The sequence below is a fragment of the Tamandua tetradactyla genome, chromosome 14, assembly GCF_023851605.1.
Source record: "Tamandua tetradactyla isolate mTamTet1 chromosome 14, mTamTet1.pri, whole genome shotgun sequence".
NCBI lineage: Eukaryota > Metazoa > Chordata > Mammalia > Pilosa > Myrmecophagidae > Tamandua > Tamandua tetradactyla.
The window spans coordinates 60,069,606-60,090,914 of NC_135340.1; the positions used below are offsets into that span (position 1 = coordinate 60,069,606).

General features: G+C 40.2%; 1 pseudogene across 1 annotated transcript in view; it reads left to right on the top strand.

The window, feature by feature from the left end:
- LOC143656064 (uncharacterized) overlaps nucleotides 1-21,309 on the top strand; it is a 216,866-nt pseudogene that overhangs the window by 112,622 nt on the left and 82,935 nt on the right. Inside the window, exons 4-6 of the transcript XR_013162386.1 lie at nucleotides 1,327-1,399; nucleotides 7,406-7,491; nucleotides 9,829-9,906. The product of XR_013162386.1 is annotated as an uncharacterized LOC143656064 (transcript). The remainder of the gene's footprint in view (nucleotides 1-1,326; nucleotides 1,400-7,405; nucleotides 7,492-9,828; nucleotides 9,907-21,309) is intronic.

Below are 21,309 nucleotides of genomic sequence, written 5' to 3' on the forward strand. Positions count from 1 at the left end.
ATAGTATGTAGTGAACATATTTTTTTCTACAGGCACTATTAAGGACTGATGTTGCATGCCCATTATGTTCACTTTTAGGGAACTTAGTTATTTCAAACTAGATCCAGTGAAACTTCTTGTGCCCTAGAATTATTCATACAGATCTTGGAGGTTAGGTCCTATTGCCACCCAAAAAAATATTTCTGTTTAAAGTGCAGTGCTGTGAAAGAACACCAGAATAAAAAGCTACCTGGAACATCTGGTGGGATTTGCAGCAGCGTGAATAAATATATACATACCTCTTTGGTGCTGAGCTGTTTGCATCTTTTTGATTCTAAGTCCAAGACACTGGCATATAGATGATCTCAAATAATTGCTGTCATGGTGAAGATATCAGCCTAAATCTGGGCTGCAGGCACTGCTGGAATTCAGGCCTGCCTGGTGGGTCCAGGGCGCTGCCTGGATGGGCTGAAGCAGCCGTTATTTTAAAGGGGAAGGGATTATATGAATGAGGGGATTATTTGCAGGAGGGTATATTGTGGACTGAAGGAGGAAGGAGGCCATTTTGTGTAAGTTATGTTGGCAGAGGGTGGGGAGAGGCAGGACAAGGATGAGTGAGGAGGGCTGCTCCTTGGACGAGGGCAGGAGCCGAAGGAGCTGTCTTCAGTGACCGAGTTGTTGGGTTTACAGCAGCTCTGCACGGACTCTCCCTCCGTAAAGTGTGAGCTGGGTAGGAAGAAAGGATCTTCCCATTTCGTTGTGAATCACAGCGTGGCTCGGGCACAGAGAGAATGGAAAGAAACGTGCCATCTTGGAATCTGCAGAGCTTGGAAACTTTGGGAATAAGAAACACTCTCAGAGTCTGGGGCAGGAAAAGAACCTGGCGCAGAGGGAATGGGGACCACATCTGAGGGACTATTTGCTGAGTAGGTGTGAGGCGCCCCCTGGAGGCTCGGAGATGTAACTGGGAGAGCTTTGCCCCAAGGTAGCCAGAGTAGGGGCTAGAGGGGCCAGTCATTGAAATTTGGTGTTTATCGTGACTGTACCCACGGTTTGATGACGCCTAGGGAAATTCTGGGTATTTACCCAACTCTTTCGTTTTGCTAACAACGTAAAAGTTATTAATCCTAGGATAAGTGAACTTTATTCTCTAAGGTGTACACAAATCATGAAGGGCTGATAAAAATTATTATAAGAGGTGTGTATCAGATATTTCTTAGTCCTCACCTCACATCCTCATGGCCCACCTTTCTAATCCAGCTTTTGCTGTGGCAATTAGCTGTGCACAGTTGTAATCTGAGAATATCTCACCAGGACTGTACCATTTATCACCTGTTTTCTGTCTAGATCTTAACCTGGGAAACCTGAAGAAACTTGTTCAGTCATGCTGACATGCCACACACCTGGAAGTGAGAGGAAGGTAAACCCCCCGCGGATAGCCCTTGACTGATGGAGATGGGAGTACATGGACAAATCCTCTCCTCTTCTTTCCCTTGGGTGAACAATTCTGAAATATTTCTGTTTGGCTTTTCAGAGTGTCCCCAGTGGGAGGGGACGTCACCTGCCTGGAGAAAGGAGCAGCTTGATAAAACACCCTTATTTTGACTTTCTCTCCTTTCCTGTTTCACTTTTCCTAGTGCTCCACCCCTGTGCCTTAGCCTCATCTCCCCAAATAAAACACCTGCATATGAGTGCCTGCATATTAGGCTCCCCTTTTGGGAGGAACCCAGGCTAAGACAGGGTGGAAGTCAGCTCTCCATGCATTGCAGATTTCCTTAGCTTCTCACCATTGATATACCTGGAAAAAGGCGAGGTGGAGCAGGGAGGGCTGCCCAATTTCCTATTGAGAGCAAGACTCTGCCATTGTCAAAGTCAGAGTCAGTTCTCTTCTTCTCTGGTACAGAGATTGTTCTTACTCAGAAATCACTGAGTTAAAAATCAGTTGACTGCGAGTGGGAAGAGTTGGGGTCAGGGAAAGCCTCCACAGAAGAAAAGGAGTTGGACCTTAACCTTGAGAGATGGCAAAGCTATTGAAGATAGTGAATTGCAGAGTTGGAGAAGCCTAAAGAGTCTCACAGGAATGGGATTGGGGTGAGTGTTGCTGTCCTCTCAGTTTAAGGGGCAAAGGCCTGCAGACCTCCTCAGCCCTTATTCCTCTCCTTTTTGTTCCTCTAAATAGTGTTTTGTTTGCTCTCTCACAACCTGCTTTTTGGGAGGTATCCTTCATTATTTTTCCCTCTGGATGTTTTACTGTCTTTTTTTGTGTGTAGGGGAGAGTCAAAACTGTTATTCCTTACCTTGCTGGTGCTTGTCTCACAGGCCTTCTGTCCTAGTTTGCTAGCTGCCCGGATGCAATATACCAGAAACAGAGTGGCTTTTAACAAGGGGAATTTAATAAGTTGCTAGTTTACAGTTCTAAGGCCAAGAAAATGTCCCAATTAAAGCAAGTGTGTACAAATGGCCAATCTAAGGCATCCAGGGAAAGACACCTTGGTTCAAGAAGGCTGATGAAGTTCGGGGTTTCTCTCTCAAGTGAGAAGGCACTTGGCGAACACAGTCAGGGCTTCTCTCTCTCAGCTGGAAGGGCACATGGCGAACACAGCATCATCTGCTAGCTTTCTCTCCTGGCTTCCTGTTTCATGAAGCTCCCCGGGAGGCGTTTTCCTTCTTCATCTCCAAAGTTTGCTGGCTCATGGACTCTCTGCTTGGTGGTACTGCAGCATTCTCTGCTCTCTCCAAATCTCTCTCTCTTTCCAAAATGTTTCCTCTTGTATAGGACTTCAGAAACTTATCATGACCCACCCACATGGGTGGAGACATGTCGTCACCTAATCCAGTTTAACAACCACTCATGATTAAATCACATCTCCAGGGAGATGATCTGATCACAGTTTCAAATGTACAGTATTGAATAGGGATTATTCTGCCTTTACGAAATGGGATTTTGATTAAAACATGGCTTCCCTAGGGTCCATACGTCCTTTCAAACCAGCACAGCTTACTTCTGGTTATGAGACATTGGGAAGGAGTGTAATGATTTTGAGTGATCTCAAAAACCTCGTACCGAAAGATGGGATCACCTTAATTTGGATTGGGCTTTTCAGGTGTTCTTCTTGTGAGTTATTCATTTACAAGGTTGCTGGTTGAGGCTCGCAGAGGACAAATATTGTAAGTAGAGGGTGGTGGCCACATTTGTAGGCCCACTCTTCTCCTGATTCCATCCGCATTGCTAATCTCAAAGTGTGGGTTCTTATGTCGCTGAGGTAGTGGTGAACAGAGTGTATCCATTTTTTCTTCTTTTAAAATAAGGACCAAAGATGTATTCATTTCCTCAAATGCAGAAACCTAGGAAGAACTGTACCACCTGGCTGCCTTAGAAAGGGGATGTTTGGTGGGAAAAGGAGGTGACAGGAACTGCAGGACCACATTGTCCTCCTCACTCTAGTTCTCTGCCGTTCACCTGACTCGGTCTCCTCAGTGTGTGTGCCTCTGTAGCTCATTGGAGTTCAGGCGACACATTTTTGAGTTAAAATTTCCTAGCAAGTTTAAATAATCTGATACGTCTTGTCCTACCAGGTCGAACTAGAGATCATCAATGGTTGGACCTGCTTCTCAATTCGTTAACTTTGCTGTGCAAAGAAAAGTCCAGACCGTGGATGGGCAGTTTAAGGTAGATGGGGCAGGAGCTAAAGCGGGCAAGTGTACGGCTGACCTCGTTCCTTGCTGACATGCACATGCTCTTCTTCCTAAATGTACAAAGATGTCCTACCCAGCGAGTGCTATCAGGAGCACGCCTGTGGCTTCTCACTTCACTTCCTGCCCGGAGGCCACCAAAGGCACAGGGTATCAGGATTCTAATAAGAAAAGGTGATCCTCTCATGATACTATAGTTTGAAAAGGTTCATTTTTAAAGAGACTATTTATAAAAGTGTGGGTCAGAGTAACCACAAGGGATTGTGAAGTACCGCAGATCTGCTGGTGGTGGAGCTGTTATCGCCTCTAGTTCCAAAACGGTGAGGAGAGGGGTGGTTTCTGGTATTTGGAAGGAGAGAGAATCATATAGAGTTAGTTCTTTTGAGAGGAACAGTGACTTCTAATTAAGGGATGCAGCCAGCCTGAGGCAACACTGAAGGGAGAGATCTAGTGAAATAATGACCTTGCTCTGTGTCCACACTCATATCTGTTACAGGGACTCCCCATTGGCCAAAGCCAGCCAGGACTAGAGGGCACAGGAGCCCTGTTGATATAACTGCCAGTCTATGGGAGGAGAAGGGTGGAGAAGCAATTGGTAGAGGCACATAGCAACTGCATCAAAAGATGTCTTAGGGTCTGTGTAAAAGTGCTCATTAATTTCTCAGCCTACCCTCCACCATTGGGGCCCATTTCCTCTCTGGTTCCATTGTGAGTCTTCCTAGGTATTATTCACCATTCTGCCATCTATGGATTAAATCAGGCATAACAAACATCTGTGGAACATGCTGCTAATTAATTATAGCTCTCTTTTTCACTAAGCTTGGATTCAGCACCAAAATCCTTCCTTACACAGTTGTCCAGCTATTCACCCTCAAGCAACTGGTATTAGTGTAAGATGGAAAAAAATTTCCATCCCTCACCTATACAGTAAATCTCACAATTTATATATAGTAGTGGAGGAAAAACAGAGTATGATTAAGATAATCAGAAGGAAATAGTAAATTTAATTTTTTGAAAAGGAAGAAAAAAGAATGGGACATACGCTTTCCAGTCTTTGGATACCCTAGCAAGGGAAGAAAATAACTCTGAAATACAGGTGGTGGCCAGCACTGTTGTTTTTGAAATTAGTCATGCAGCCACAATGGGCATTGAAGACTTTCTTAACTGGTGCTTGGCTGAGCTGCTATTATTTGATATCTACAGTGTTCCAGACGCTGAATCTAGTGCGTTACACAATTATCTCATTTAATCCTTACAACAGTCCTTATAGGAAGTTGTCCTAGTTTGAAAGCTGCTGGAATGCGATATACCTGAAAAGGTACAGTTTTAAAAAGGGGAATTTATTAAGTTGCAGGTTTGCAGTTCTAAGGCTGTGAAAGGGTCCAAATTAAAGCAAGACTATAAAAATATCCAAATTAAGACACCAGCAAGAGGTTACCTTCACTCAAGAAAGGCCGATGAAGTTCAGGGTGTCTCTCTCAACTGGAAAGTCACATGGCGAACATTAGTGACATCTGCTTGCTTTCTCTCCAGGCTTCTTGTTTCACGAAGCTCCCCCGGGGGGCATTTTCCTTCTTCATCTCCAAAGGTCCCTGGCTGTGTGGTCTCTAAAGCTTTTCTCCCAAATGGTTCCCTCTTAAAACAATGCCACCTTGAATGGGTGGAGACACATCTCCATGGAAGCCAAACCATCCAATCGAAAGTTACCACCCATCATTGGGTGGGTCACATCTTCATGGAAACAATCAAAAAGCTCCCATCCAGCAATATTGAATGAGGATTAAAGAACTTGGCTTTTCTGGGGTTTACAATAGATTCAAACCAGTACAGAAGTTATTTATTTTCCCTGTTTTACAGATGAGGAAAAAAACTGAGACTTAACCAGTTTAAATAAATTGCCCAAAGTGATGAGTAAATGACGGAGATGGCACTTAAACTCAGACCTGTCCGGCACCAAAGCCCATGCTTTTATTCTCCAGGCAATATGACTTTCCCTTCAATGGTCTTCTTGTTTTTGGCAATTTTGCTGCCTGTAGAATCAGTGAGATAACCCCTTCCAGATGCTCCCTGGTTCTCTTGTGAAACAAACACTACTGTGTTTATACTTGTAACCCTTATATCTTAGATGCACATGTGTGATGGCCCTGGGGAATCACTCAGGATGTCACACTTCTACCAGACCTAGCTACCACCCAGAAACTTGAGAAAATTTCCCGATTATATAGCCTAGGAGCAGGCTGATACCAACTCTCCCAACAGGAAAGAGGCTGGCTGTAATACAGACAAATATATTTTGTATATGTAAAGTAAAGAAAGCCAAGGCTTTTTCTGTAACTAGGTTTTATCCAAGGGATATTCAGTGAGTGGATTTTATGTCTTGGTGCTGGGGGTCTTGAGGTGAATAAGACATTCCTGCCACCTTCAAGGAGTTTAAAGACTACAGAATAAAATCTGTAGTCCAGATTTATTCAGAATTCCACAGTGCACATTTTACGGTGTCATTTGCCATCTTTGAGCAAAAATAACCATTCAGGGACCCAACACACATTTGTCAGTCTTGGACCGAAGTGACTAGTTTCTCCACTAAATCCCTCTCATCGCCTCTTGGCTGGGATCCCCTTTAAAGGAACTGCTCAAGCCATATCTGTGTCACAATGCTTGGCTGGGTCCTGCTAATGATTGTGTCTTTCCTACTACTTTCCAAGTGTGGTGGAGACTTCAGCGTTTCCCCTAGGTACCGAATATACTGAACAGTATGCAGACTGAGGAATCAAGTGTTCTGTCTGTGGATCTCGATTCTTCAATGAACTCTGTGTTACTCTGGGGAAGTCTCATTCCCTCTCAGGGTTTTAGGCTTCTCAGGTGACAATGGCTTCTATAATTTATGCAGTTATCATAGGTGCTTTCTGGAACCAGGCTATGTCAGGTGTTTTAACAGTATCTGTTTTCCTTGGCAGGGGGAGTTTTTTTTTTGGGTGGGGTGTGGGGGTTGCTCTGGCTATTTACAGCTTTACTGCCTATGTGAGCCAGCTACTATCATGTTTCCCTAGTTCCTTGTTACTCAGAGTGTTTTCCATGGACCTGTACCGTTGACATCACCTGGGAGCTTATTGGAAATGTAGAATCTCAGACCCTGCCCAGAAGTGCTGAATCAGAATCTGCATTTTTAAAAGCTCCCCAGGTGATTTGCCTGCACATTAACATTTGAGAAGCATCAAGTCTAATACACATGAAAATCACTGATTCCCAGGTCTCGTCCCAGACCAATTAAATCAGAATCACTGGCGTTGTTTTGTGGGCACTGAGGTGCCTGGGTGAATTCTAACATGTAGCTCGGTGTGAGGAGCCTCACACAGAGTGGAACCTCTTTAGGTAGAATGGGAGATAGGTGTGTCTCTAATAATTCAGCCTGGGGAGGATTGGGACCAGAGAAAGCTTTCTGGTAGTAATGCACGAGCTGCTTGGAGAACACTAAGGTCAGCTAGGTAGAGAGGAGCCAAAGGTCACTGCTGGTGCACTGAACTATAGGCGTGAACTTCAGTCAGCATGGCTGGAGCATGGGGCTGAGGCTGTGGGTAATGATGCTGGGGGTGAGGGAGGGGCACCTGTGCCACGATGGGGAGCCCTTCATCTCAGAGGCAGTGCAGTAGGGGTGGGGTGATGGCTGAAAATATTTTCTTAGAGCAGAGAATGATGCAATTAGATTTTCATTTTAGGAATCTCTGTCTTCTAGCAGATGTGGCAGATTGTTTGAAGGTGGAGAAGAATGAAAGCAGAGAGCTCACTCTGGGGACTATTTCAAGCAAGGAAAAAATGAATGTGAGTGTCAGGAAGAATGGAGAGGAGGAAAAAATTGAGAAATATTTAGCTGGTGACAATTTTATAAAAGATAATAAAGATGGAGTTGTTTAGAGTGACTAAATGGAGAATGGAGGAGGGTAGTACAGTTCACCAATATATAAAATATAGGAGGGAGAATAGGTTTGGGGCTGGAGGTGGTGAGTAGTAAAGAAAAGGAGAAAGGAAGAAAAGACTGTCCAAGTCTTTCACGTGCTGACTTTAAGTTGCCTGTAAGAAAAACATACGTAGATAACCGGGAAGGTAGTTGTGCATTGAAGCTTACAAGTGTGGTGGTCTGGCCTAAAAAATATGTTTTAGAATTATTAATGGATCGAACGGAATCAAATACATGAATCTGAATTTACAAGAATTCTTCCAAGGAGATGGTAAAGAAACAGAAAAATAGAGTGTCTAGTGTGGAAAACAAGTCATTTTAAGAGCAGATGAAGAGTGCGCTGCCATTTGCACATTGAAGAAGTAGCCAGAGAGGTGAGGAGAAAACTAGAAAAGAGGATATAACATAAGCTAAAGGAAAAGACCATCAGGAAGGATATGGAGTAAAAATGTCTTCCAGTTTTGACAATTAGATTGCCATTCATGATATTAGCCAGAGCAGCTTCACTCACGTGCAGAGTTAGAATCTCATTTTTTATTTTATGTCTTATATCTAAGCAAATCATTTTTCACTTCGAGAAATATTTCTATGCTAGACACCAGGGCTCTAGAGATAAATAAGTGTGGGATATCCCCTCAAGGTACTCACTGCTCCTCGATAAGACATTTCCAGGACAGGGATTACTGAGCCATGATGATATGCTACAAATTGTGCCAGACACTTGGGATATAAAAACACATGTTGACTAGGTGAACTGATCTCTCACTTTCTGGAGTTCTCTGTCTGGTGGGTTAAACCAAATGTGATAGGTTCAGGTGTCAACTTGGCCAGTTGATGGTGCCCAGTTCTGTTGCTGTGGACGTAAATCATCAGCATGTGAAATTCATCTATGGCTGATTATATCTGCCGTTGGCTAAGGGGAGTGCCTTCTGCAGTGAGTGATGTTTAATTAGCTGGAGGCTTAAAGGAGAGAAATAGGAAAAGAGCTCAGCAGCAACGCACAGCTCAGAACAATGCAGTTTAGCACTCAGAGCTGACTCAGACCCAGAAGTTCGGAGATGCAGAAAGGAACTGCCACAAAGAAAGACATTTGAGCCCAGAAGCCAGGAGAGAAGCCCAGCAGACATAATGTGTAGCTTCTCAAATTAGTAAATTTTTAACTAACTAAATCCTGTTTATAAAAGCGAGTTCATTTCTGGTGTATTGCATTCTGGCAGCATTAGCAAACTAAAATACTTTACTACTAAATCTTTAGTACTCTAATAGAAGTATCAAAAAGGTGGCATAGAGAGAACATCCACTGAGCTTCTAATATAAGCAAAAATCTGTCTAGGTAAACTAATTTGACTTATTTTTTGTGCTTCTGTTTAGGGAATCAGCTCCAGCTTGTGAATGTAGGCTATGGGGTTGCAGGATATAACCATATGAGAGTAGGCTGGCTCCACATGCTGTTGTCTAGTTAGGGATTGGAATACATTCCTTTGATATTTATTGGACAGTTTCACAAAGAGATGCTTTACAGAATGAGATGAGTGGAAGATGGTTATCAGGGTCCAGGCGTCATTGTATAATATCAAGTCCACACTCAGTAGGCTAAGTTTCCATCTCTCTCACCTCTGGTAGACAAAACTCATCACTATATTTCAAGATAAACTTTGGGAAACAGATGCCTTTTCTCAAAGAGAGTTTGGAGGGGGCTGGATTTTTTCAGCATCTAACTTGGTAACAAAATATATAGACTCCAGGTCCTAGGAAGTATGTGTTGGTATGAAGATGGCAGAAAAGACACATTTTCTTATTGAATAGCTTTGGCTGTTTGCAATGAGTTTTGATCAGAGGTGCTTTTCTTTTTGGGGGTGTCTGGAAGAGAATCCTATTCTATGAAAGTTGGTCTAAATATTTCAGACTGGACAGCTTTGGAGTTGACTGGAAAACCATACCTGCATTTGACAAGTTTCAAAGTTGTTTCTGGGTTCTTCTTGTCAAGATGGGATGGCTGGTTGTGAATTCTATGACCTTCTTCTCTGCCATGTACAAAAGTACCAAGCCTAAGTGTTGAAATAGCAGCTTAGATATATTTATATGTAGTCACTCTGTTTACTTGAAGGGAGAGAATGAGGTTCAACATTACTGTCAAAGCACAAATTTGAAGGCAGTTCAATCTAATGACTTAAATGTTTACAAAATTTGTTTTTATACAGCTGGAGGTCATTGATAAATATGACACCTACTCTGCTCTCAAGAGAAAACAGTCTGGCCATGAAGATGACATAAAACCAGTAAGTATAGTCCAATGAATTCTTAAGGGATTTTTGAAACCTACGACAGCAATTACTGCTTCTGTGGGATATGTTTGACCAGGAAGCAACCAAAGAAAGCATATGAGAGGAGGTAGCACTAGTGCTGGCCTTAAGGGATGAGTAGGGATTCACCAACAAACAGCAGCTCTAAGGAGAAGTGTAATAGCAGAGGGACTAAAACAGATGATGTCCAAATAGGACTCAAGTAGGCAGTTTTATTAGGGGAATTGAGTCCTTAACACTACGTCTAATATTCAGAGGCATGAACGTTGACTGTTGGACTGGAAGAGATCTCTTTTGGGTAATGTATCCCAATCTTTCATTGAACAAATAAGGACATTAATTGAGGGTCAGAGAGAGGAGGTGATGGCTACAAACCCCCAGGCCTTGGGCAGGTGCTGGAAATTGAAGGAAGTCCTGACTTTCACTGCTTTCCCAGTGTAGTCACTGTCTTCTATCTCTCTCCCACATCTTCAACCCTTACAATTTATTCACTCATGGAGAAAGAAAATATTTAAAACAAATCCAATTGTGCCTGGACCTACAATACTGTTAGCAAAGTAGCACTGGGCAAAGCCTGCAGAATCTGGTGCTCTCTTAAGCCACAGCCTCTGCACAGAACCCAAGGCTGGTTTCTGCTTTACTGTGATTATTTTAGGGAGGATTCTGTTTAGTGTGATCCAATCCTTCTCAAACTCTTCAAAAAACTTGAGGAATAGGGAACTCTTCCTAACTCATTCTATCAGACCAGCGTTAACCTGATACCAAAGCTAGTAATATTCATTGCTAATGTCCTCAAAAAAATACAGGCAAATCAAATCTGACAGCATACTTAAAAGGATTATACATCATGACCAAATGGGACATATCTTAGAAATGTTAGGGTGGTTCAACATGAGAAAATCAGTTAATGTAATATACCATATTAATAGAATGAAGGAAAAATAAACATGAATCATCTTAATTGATAAGGAAAAGCATTTGATAAATTTCCACACTCTTTCATAATAAATACGCAAAAATAGGAATAGAGGTTAACTTACTCATCATGACAAAGGGTATTTATGAACAACCCACCGCTAAGATTATACTCAGTGGTGAAAGACCGAGCGCTTCCTCCAAAGATCAGGAACAAGACAAGGAAACCCACTTTTACCACTGTTCTTCAACTTTGTTCTGGAATTTCCTTCTAGAGCAATTAAGCAAGAAAAAGAAATTAAAGCTATCTAAACTGGAAAGGAAGAAGTAAAACTATCTCTATACAAAGATGCCATGATCCTTTTATAAAAATCCCCCAAAGTTCAAGAATCTAGAAAAGCTAATAAACAAATTTAGAAGAGTTGAATGGTGAAGATTAACACACAAAAATCAATTGTGTCTATATACAAGCAACAAACAACCCCAAATGGAAATTAAGCAAAACAATTCCACTTATAAGATACCTCAAAGAATAAATACCCAGGAATACATTTAACCAAGAAAGTGGAAGACTTGTGCACTGAAACTGCAAAACACTGTTGAAAGAAATTAAAGAAGACCTAATTAAATGGCAAGACTTCTCATGCTCATGGATTGGGAGACTTGATGTTAAGATGTCAATGCACAGCAATCTACAAATTCAACGCAATCCTTATCAAAATTCTAGCAGCCTCAAAGGCATGTCTATACACTTAGGTTGGATTGTATTATGTGTGAATAAAACTGTTAAAAAATGAAAAGAAGAATTCTAATAGCCTTTTTTTTTTTTCAGAAATGGAAAAGCCAATCCTCAAGTTCATATTTTTGCAAGATGCCCCAAATAGTTATCAGTCTCGAAAAAGAAGAACACTTCCCTATCTCAAAAGTTATACAAAGCCACAGTAACCAAAATAGTGTGGTTGGCAAAAAGATGGACATACACAAAAATGGAATAGAATCAAGAATTTAGGAATGATCTCACACATCTATGGCCAGTTGATTTTCAATTGCAGTGGATTGAATCGTGATCTCGCTAAGACATGTTCAAGTTCATACCCCAAAGTCCCGTGGGTGTGAATTTATTTGTAAATAGAATCTTCAAAGATCCTTTTAAAATAAGGCCAAACTGAGTCAACATGGGCCTGAATCTGGTATAACTGGAATCTTTACAAGCAAAAGAAATTTGAACATAGAAGTACAAGCCACAGGATGACGGGAAAGAGACAGATAATCATGTTATGGAAGCAGAGATTAATTACCAACAATCTACTACCAGAATGCTACAGACTTCAGAAAGGGCATGTCTTGCCGATACCTTGATTTTGGATTTCTTGCCTCCATTTTGTGAGCCAATAAATTCCTTTTGTTTAAGCCTACGAATTTGTGGTATTTTGTTATAGCAACTCTGGAAATCTAAGACAGTTTTCAAATATATAACATGGGGGAAAATAGTCACTTCAACAAATGGTGCTGGGAAAACTGGATATCCACATGCAAAAGAATAAAGTTTTACCTCTACTTCACACCATATACAAAACCCAACTCAAAATGGATCAAGGACTTAAATATAAGAGCTAAAACCATAAAATTCTTAGAAGAAAACACACAGGAAGCCTTCATGATCTTGGATTTGGCAATGATTTCTTAGATATGACACCAAAAGCACTAGCCACACACACAAAAATAGATAAAATGTACTTCATAAAAACTGAAAACTTCTGTGCACCAAATGACTACCAAGAAAGTGAAAAGACAACCTACAGAGTGGGAGAAGATAATTGCAAATCATATATCTGATAAGGGTTTAATATTCAGAATACATGAAGAACTCCTATAACTCAACAATAAAGTCAATCAACCCAATTAAAAAATGGGCAAAGGACTTGAATAGATGTTTCTCCAAAGAAGATATATGAATGGCCAATAAGCACATGAAAAAATGCTGAACATCTTTCATCATTTGGGAAATGCAAATCAAAACCATGAGGTATTACTTCAGGAATGGCTATTGTTGAAAAAACAGAAAATAGCAAGTGTTGGCGAAGATGTGGAGAAATTGTTATTGGTAGGATTGTAAAATGGTGTAGCTACTGTGGAAAACAGTTTAATAGTTCCTAAAATGTTTTAATATAGAATTACCATATGACCCACAATTCCACTCCTAGCTATTTACCCAAAGGAATCAAAAGCAGGGACTCAAACAGACATGTGTATCCCAATATTCATAGCAGCATTACCCACAGTACCAAAAGGTGAAATTGACTTGTGTCCATTGATAGATGAATGGATAAACACAAAATGACATATATATGATGGAATATTATTCAGCTGTAAAAAGGAATGGAGTTCTGATACATGCTACAACATGAATAAACCTCAAAAGCATTATGTTGAGTGAGATAAACCAGATACAAAAGGATAAATATCGCATGATTCCACTTAAACATCTAGAATAAGAAAATTAACACAGAAAGGAGATTAGAGGTTATGGGAGATGGGGTATGGTGGTGGTAGGAAAGGAGAGGCTATTGCTAAATAGGTACAGAGTTTCTATTTGGGGTCATGAAAATGTTTTGGTGATGGATGTGGTAATGGTAATGCAACATTGTGAATGCAATTACTACCACTGAAGTGTATGCTTGAAAGTGGTTGAGATGGGAAATTTTGTGTTGTATATACTTTACCACACATGCGCACACACATAGACACATATTTGCTGAATCCTTTCTATGTGTAACACAGGAAATCAGACCTTTCATTTCAGAACCAGTGTGGAAGCTCAAAGACTTTGTGTCCTTGCCAAGGCAGCCATAACCGTCATGAGTTTGCCTGGAATGATGGTCATCACAGTATGCTTTGTTTGTAGAAGCCCATGACGGACACATATTTGACTTTCTGTGAAGTGAATGTGTTCCTCCTTCCACATGGCTTGGATAGTGACAGATTTTCTGGGAGCCTGGCTGGTGTCTGTGCCTGTGCCTTTGTGAGGGAATACTGTCCACCCTGGGTGCTGTGTCAGATGTTGTGAGTGGCACAAAGTGTTGCATACAAAGCTGGTGGTGGGTCTGCTTTCCCATTTCAGGCTTATCACCAAGAGCAGCTCGTATACTTCATGCCACCATTGCTGAACATCCTGGATCAGTAGCATTTCGTTTATTGAAAGTCTGAATTAGCCCCTTGTTTGTTTGTATTGTATTTATTTACCACTGCAGGAGTTCAGCTCTTGTTCTTCTCTTAACTGATCCTTGTTGCTGCTGTGTTTTTTTTTGAGGCTATTGCTTAGAATGCTAATAACGTAATATCAAACGTAAAACCACCAGGAACACCTGTAGTAAAGCAGAAAGTTAAGTTGATTGAGCTGGCTGCAGCAAGAAAGAATACGCCTGGGAGAAACTGGGAGGGACCTCTTATAGGATTTGGGTTTATGTTGGAGGATTTTAAGGAGGGATTAGGAAAGCAGGGCTGAGTCAGGTTTGAATGGTGTCAAAAAGCAACGACAATTTGGTAACTGGATATCGTAATAACATTTTGTCTAAGAAACTGGTGGATTAAAATTGTTCTAGGAGTTGTAAGGGAAACAGTAGTCACTTCTGTTAGTCAGAGGAGGGAGATGTTTAGTCATTGTTGAGGTTGCAGAGTGGCCTTCCAGAAGACTGGCTGCTGTGATCCTTGGCTCCTCCTTCTTATGACAAGGCACATGGTGGCGTCTGCTGGTTTCTCCCTTCTCTTCTGGGTTTTGTTGGTTTCAGCTTCTTGTTTCCTTTCTCTCCCTCTGTCTGAATTTCATTCTCTTATACAGGACTCCAGAAATAGGATTAAGACCCATCCTGATTGGGGTGGGTCACATCTTAACTGAAGTAGCCTCATTCAAAGGTCCTACTTTCAATGGGTTCACACTCACAGGAATGGATTAACTTTAAGAACATGTTTTTGGAGTATATACAGCTTCAAATCACCACACCATCCTATAATTTGAGTTTGTATGCACATAAAGATTTTAAAGCTCCTACAGGTACCTGTTTGGATATTTGGGATCCTGAAGTTTTATGGTTACAATTTAGATCTTTATAAACATCGTGATCAGACTATCAGTTGGTTCCACTCATAACTTGTCTTAATTCAGACTTCTTTTAAATGAACAAGAACATGCTAGAATTTACAGTAATGATGTTGAGTGATTCTGCTTGTTTGGAGATTTGATAGTTTCTGTTAACTCCATATTGCAGCCTCTTCTGCCTCAGATAAAAAGTTCTGAAACTTTGAGTGGTTATATGAACTTGGGAGAACCAGGGAAAAACTCAAAAGGTTAATTTGTATCTGAAAGCCAATTTATTACTGCACTGTGAGGGAAAACTCTCCACTCCTAGAATATACATTCGTTGGTTTTCTGACTTAACCAGCTCATCAGAAGAAGACAAGTAAATTTCAGAAGGTAGTAGCACATGTGAACTGATTAGATTAAAGATCAGAAGAAGAAGGTTGCTTGGTAGATAGAGCAAGGAAAGTTGGACATTATTAAGCTGAGTTTCTCTCTGAGGCATGAGGAAGTGTTTGAGACTCTTCAATGAACAAGAGATATTAGTATATATCCAGGGCTGGCAAACTTTGGCCTATGGGGCAAATTCCCTGCTACCTGTTTTGTATAGCTTTTGAGATAAGAATGGTTTTTAGATTTTTAAATCATTGAAGAAAATCAAAAGAAGAGTAATATTTCATGGGACATGAAAATTATATAATTAAAATTTCAATGCCAGTAAAGTTTTATTAGGACACAGTCACACACTTTCATTTTTGTGTTGCCTGTAGCTGTTTTTGTACAACAGCAGAATTGAGTAGTTGGAACAGAGACTGCATATGACCACCAAAGGCTAAAATAATTACCATCAGGCCCTTTACAGAAAAAATTTGCTGCCCCTTGGTCTATTTGATAGAGTTGTAACAAGAAAAAGGTTAAGAATCTCTGCTCTTATTATATAATTTCATTGGGTTTGGTGCCTACTAGTGAATATTTAGTTCAGCATTTGGGAGAACTATTTTTTTGAATAACAATACTGTCAAAGGCAGAGAGAGCTTTGAAAGTTTTATTCTCCACTTCTATTTTGTTTAGAGGCACATTTTCCAGTTATGGCATTGATCTTTAATGCTTTGTGGAAAAAAATTGTCATATTCTATTTTCCATTCCTTCATTCTTCTCCATGTTTCCCCCAGGTTTCTGAATATTAATTTAATTCATACGTACTTGGATGTGGGTATGCTAAGGCTTAAAGGTATTGGTGTCCAAGAAAGGAATACCTAGAAGAAAGATTGAACACAAGAATGCAAAGTTCTAAGAAACAGGAGAAAGGAGGTAGAAATCCTGAATAGAATCATGGTAATAATTTGCTGGCAAGTACAGATCGGCAAAATGCTGCTCTTTGAAATTTTTGGTAACTGCTAGGGTTGCAGTTGAGGCTGTAGTAGGTACAGAATGTGGGGTAACTGGGCAGAAAATACCTATGTTTTCCCGCTTCCCAGGTCACTGAAGGATAGAATGAATTAATCTTTGGTTCGGAGTAAACGCAGAGAAGAGAATCTGAGTTTTGAGGAGGATGGCTAGTATGTAAGTGCTGTTTGTTACAAGCTACCACCAAGAGTCTAGAAGAAGACTAGTAAATTTCCAGATGAGAACCTCTCCCGAGGGACAAATACTTCTAAATTGAGGGGCATATTTTGCATTTGTAGGCTTGGACCATCTGTCTTTCCTAATCGTGCTTGTTGCTTACTGTGGAATATGGATTGTTATTGTGATGTGAGGAAAGAAACCATCTGCCTCTCAGAATATTAGGAAACTTTATGGACCCCAAAAAGTTGATAGGAAGGGAGCAGATGATGTGATGTCTCATGACCAGCTCAAAAGAGTAAATTTCTGCAAAGATTTATATAATTTAGACTTCCTTCTTCATGCATAATCTTTCAGAGTATCCTCCTAATTCTATCCTCCCATATCATCCAAAAAACTGATTAAGAGACTTCTGCCCAGAAAGCCTGGTGACCAGTATACTGACACCAGTAGCAAGAGTACCCTTCTTAAATCTACCCCAACTTGAACAACTTTGAACATCTGTTCGATCAAGTGAATATAGTATACTGTATGTCATCAAATTTATAGCACATTGACTCTATATTTTGAGTACAGTTGCTGAAGGAATTTATTAGCAGTGATTCTCTCCATTTGGGCATGTGGCATTTCTCTCAGAGTAGCAATGCCTCTGCCCTTGTACCTGCCCTTTCCCCCTCTCCATTCACACTGGCTTCCCCTGCTTATTTCATTTCTGATTCTGTCTTGGTTCTGGTACGTATTACTTCCTCATGGAACCTATTCCTTTCAGATTCTTCCTTGCTGCTAACTAGGAGGCATAGACATTTGATTCCATTAATAACCACATCTCTGCTATTATATAAGGGTGCATTTATAGACATAGGCTGCAGGCCAGCCTGTGGAGAAGCTACCCCTTCAATTGTGACCAGGAAGGAGGGTGGCCACTTGGTATAGAGCATGGGTGCTAGGCAGTAGGTACTGTGGACTGCTGAGTCACTCAGAAGGAGGTGGAGGTAATTTTGCAGGTTGCCATGATAAATACCACCCAATGGATTTGCTTAACAACAGGAATTTATCTCATGGTTATGGAGGCTAGAAGGTTTGCTTTCTCCTGGGGTTGGTAGCATTCTGGCTGGCCAGCAACCTTTGGGTTCCTTGGTCTTCCCATCGCATGGTGATGTCTTCTCCTTTCTCTACCAGGTTTCTGGGGACTTCCTGCTTTTCTCTGTGGCTTTCTCTCTATAAGGCCTCCAGTAACAGGATTAAGACCCATTTTTTGAATCACATCTTATTTGAAAATAACGTCTTCAAAAGGTTCTAATTAAAATGGGTTCACACTCATAGGAATGGGATTAAGATTACGAATATGTTTTTTTTTGGTGGGATATAATTCAATCTAGTAGTAAGGTATTGATTGAGATCTCTAGACTAAGAAAAAATTTGAAAATTCTGTCTATCAAAAAATAAACAAATCCATAAGCTTAACTAATAGGTATGAGATAAACAGGGTAGAAAATTTAATGTGTAATATGGGGTTCATATAAAAAGTGAGTTTACAAATTGATAGGTAAAACAGCAAAAACTCCAAAAAAGATGAAAAGGGCAGGGATGAGCAAAGTCACAAAACAAAAACTGCAATGGCCATAATATTTGAAAAAAAAAATTACACTCATAAAGTATAAAATAATCGCAAATTACTACAAGCCAAATAAAAGTTTTACCTTTCAAATAAGTTAAAAATTAAACATTTTACCATTTAATATTGGTAAAATATTAGCAAAATTGTCATTCTGGTGGCCAAAGGCAATTGCTGATGTTGATGAAAATCAGTTCCATCAGTTTTGGGGTTTAATATAGATCAAAGCACCAAAAATGTTCATACCCTTTGAGTCAATATTTCCTTCCTAGGAATTGACTCTACGTTAGTATTCAGAGACATAAATAAAGAATTATATATGAGGATGAAATGTTCATCAGAGTATGTTTTATTTTAACAAAATATTGGTATAACTTAAATATCCAATGGGATTGATTAAATGGTTTTTCTAAAACATTTTTTTAAAAAAACACAATGATATAGGAGATGCTCAGAATATCATGTTTAGTAAAATTAACAATTTGTAAGGTTATTTATTGTGTGATTCAAAATTTCCATATATTTATGGATATACACAGAAAATTAAAATGAGGAAGAAATACATCAAGTTATTAACAGTGGTTATGTATTAACAGTTGGTGTGATAAATGATTTTTATCTTCCCTGAAATTCTGTGTATCTTCTAAATTTTCTACAAGAATAATTATTACTTATATATTCATAAAAATATGTGGTTAAAAAATACACCCTTTCCAAATGGGAAGTTTGAAAGTGGCTTATAGACTTTCCTCCAAGAGACCTCGCAGAGAGAGAGAGATTTCAATGTAGACCAATGTCTAATCTTTGGCATTGCAGGTTGAGAAACGAATTTTTTTTCCAGTTCCTAAATGCAGAAATATTTCTGAGGGGGCAACTCACATTAATCAAGGTTACAGAGACTGATGTAAGAAAGCAGAATGTCAATAAATTAAATTTCCATAAGAAATAGAACTATGGACAGAACCAGATACTTGTGCCCTCTCGTCAATTTGTTTTGTCTCTATAGCTCATTGTATGGGAAATCAGATTATAAACAGAATATTGTCATATAAGCAAGGAATCAGAAGAAGGAATGTTAATTTTAAGATTTGTATGTTTCATCACATCAGAGTTTTTAAAAATTATTTTTATTGAGAAATAGCCGCACATATATAGTCCAACCGTATCATACAATCAGTGGTTCACAATATCATCATATAGTTGTGTATTCTTCACCATGATCATTTTTAGAACATTTGTGTCACCCCAGAAAAAGAAATAAAAAAAAAGAAATAACTCTTATATCCCATACCCCTTACCCTTCCTTCTCATTGATCCTTAGTATTTCAGTCTACCCAATTTTTACCCTTATTTCCGCCTATTATTTATTTATATTTTATCCTTATATATATATTTTTACTCATCTGTCTATACCCTGGATAAAAGAAGCATCAGACAACAAGGTTTTCACAATCACTTGGTCACATTGTAAAAGCTATACAGTTATATAGTCTTCTTCAAGAATCAGCGCTACTAGAACACAGTTCAACAGCTTCAGGTATTTCCCTCTAGCTACTCCAATACACCATAAACTAAAAGGGATATCTATATAATGTGTAAGATTAACTGCCAGGATAACCTCTCAACTCTGAAATCTCTCAGCCACTGAGACTTTTTTTTTTTTTTTGTCTCATTTCTCTCTCACCCCTTTTGGTCAAGAAGGCTTTCTCAATCCCAAGATTCTGGGTCCTGGCTCATCCTGGGAGTCTTCTCCTATGTTGCCAGGGAGACTTACACCCCTGGGAGTCATGTCCCGCATAGGGGAGAGGGCAGTGAGATCACCTGCCAAGTTGGCTTTGAGAGAGAGGCCACATCTGAGCAACAAAAGAGGTTCTCTGGGGGTGACTCTTAGGCATAATTATCAGTAGGCTTAGCCTGTCCTTTGCAGAAATAAGCTTCAATATCGGGTTTTAATTACATGAGGTATCCTGGTCCACAGTAGGGATAGACATACCACCAGGACCAGAAAACTGGAATTATCTTCCCTGGACTGAGATTGAACAGGTATTGACAAAGTTTGCCTCACCTGTTTTTTTCAACTTATTTTATAATGGTTGCCTTCTTTCTTTATGTATACTGTTTCAGGTGGGCCTCACATTGGAAGTAAAAGGTTCCTCCTCCTATTCCTGACACGATACATGCATTCTAAAGTTAGATTAAGGTCTTTATTTAACAAAGGACACAGGATTTAGCTGAAGGGAGGGGCTAAAGAGAATAGGAGCACACACGCTGTCTAAACCCAACTTCCAAAAACTTACACTTCTCAGTGGGACAATGTGCAACTAACAGTCTCATGGGCTTGCCAGATCTGAGAAGCTTAGTTTTGAGTTTCCACACTCAACTTTTTACTCAAGGCTTATATATCACCATTCTTGACATAAATATAAAACATAAGGCCCTCCTGATCCTTTATCTAACTTTATTACCAGCAAGGCCAGTCCTTGTGGGAGAAGGAAGCAGCTCCTGGCCCAGGTGCCCTGACTCTGACTTCCCAGTGTTCCAGGGCTCAAATTCCCCTGATTGGTCAAAAAATACTGTGAAATGAGATGAAAAATGAGTACCTCAGCCATCTTTCAGCCTTCCACTTCCCTGCCCTATTAAAGAGGTTTCTGTGAAATCAATTTATTCCCCTCTCTGCTCTCCCCGTGCGGTCCTGGGTCAGACTCTTAGTGGCTTTATCATGCCAAGTCTGGAAGAAACAAGGGAGAGAGGAGGGGAGAAAGGATAAGAGGGGCAGGAGCCAAGGCTTGGGAGGGGACGTTAGTGTGGAGCCTGGGGAAGTGAAGCTCTGGAGCCAGGAAGTAGAAGAGATAAGCCTCCTCCTTGCTATTCAAGAAATGAAAATCAACACTTGAGTGTTTCTGAAATTACTTTTTTTGTCTGCTGACTGTGTTCCTTCTGAGATGATACTGTTTGGATACTAGACCATGTGAATCATTGTTTTATTTTTCTGTCCATTTTATTAATGTCTGATTTATCAATGCATGGGCACATGGTAAAAGATTTAAATAAAACCAAACAGCATGCACTGTAAAGTGAGCCTACCTCCTATCCCTCCCAGTCCTGTTGCCCAGATTTCTTCCCCTGATGTGACTGCTTTGTCGGTTTCTAGTGTATGCTTCCAGAGAATAATCTGTGTAAAGAGAAGCCTATGTGCTTACGTAATCCCCTT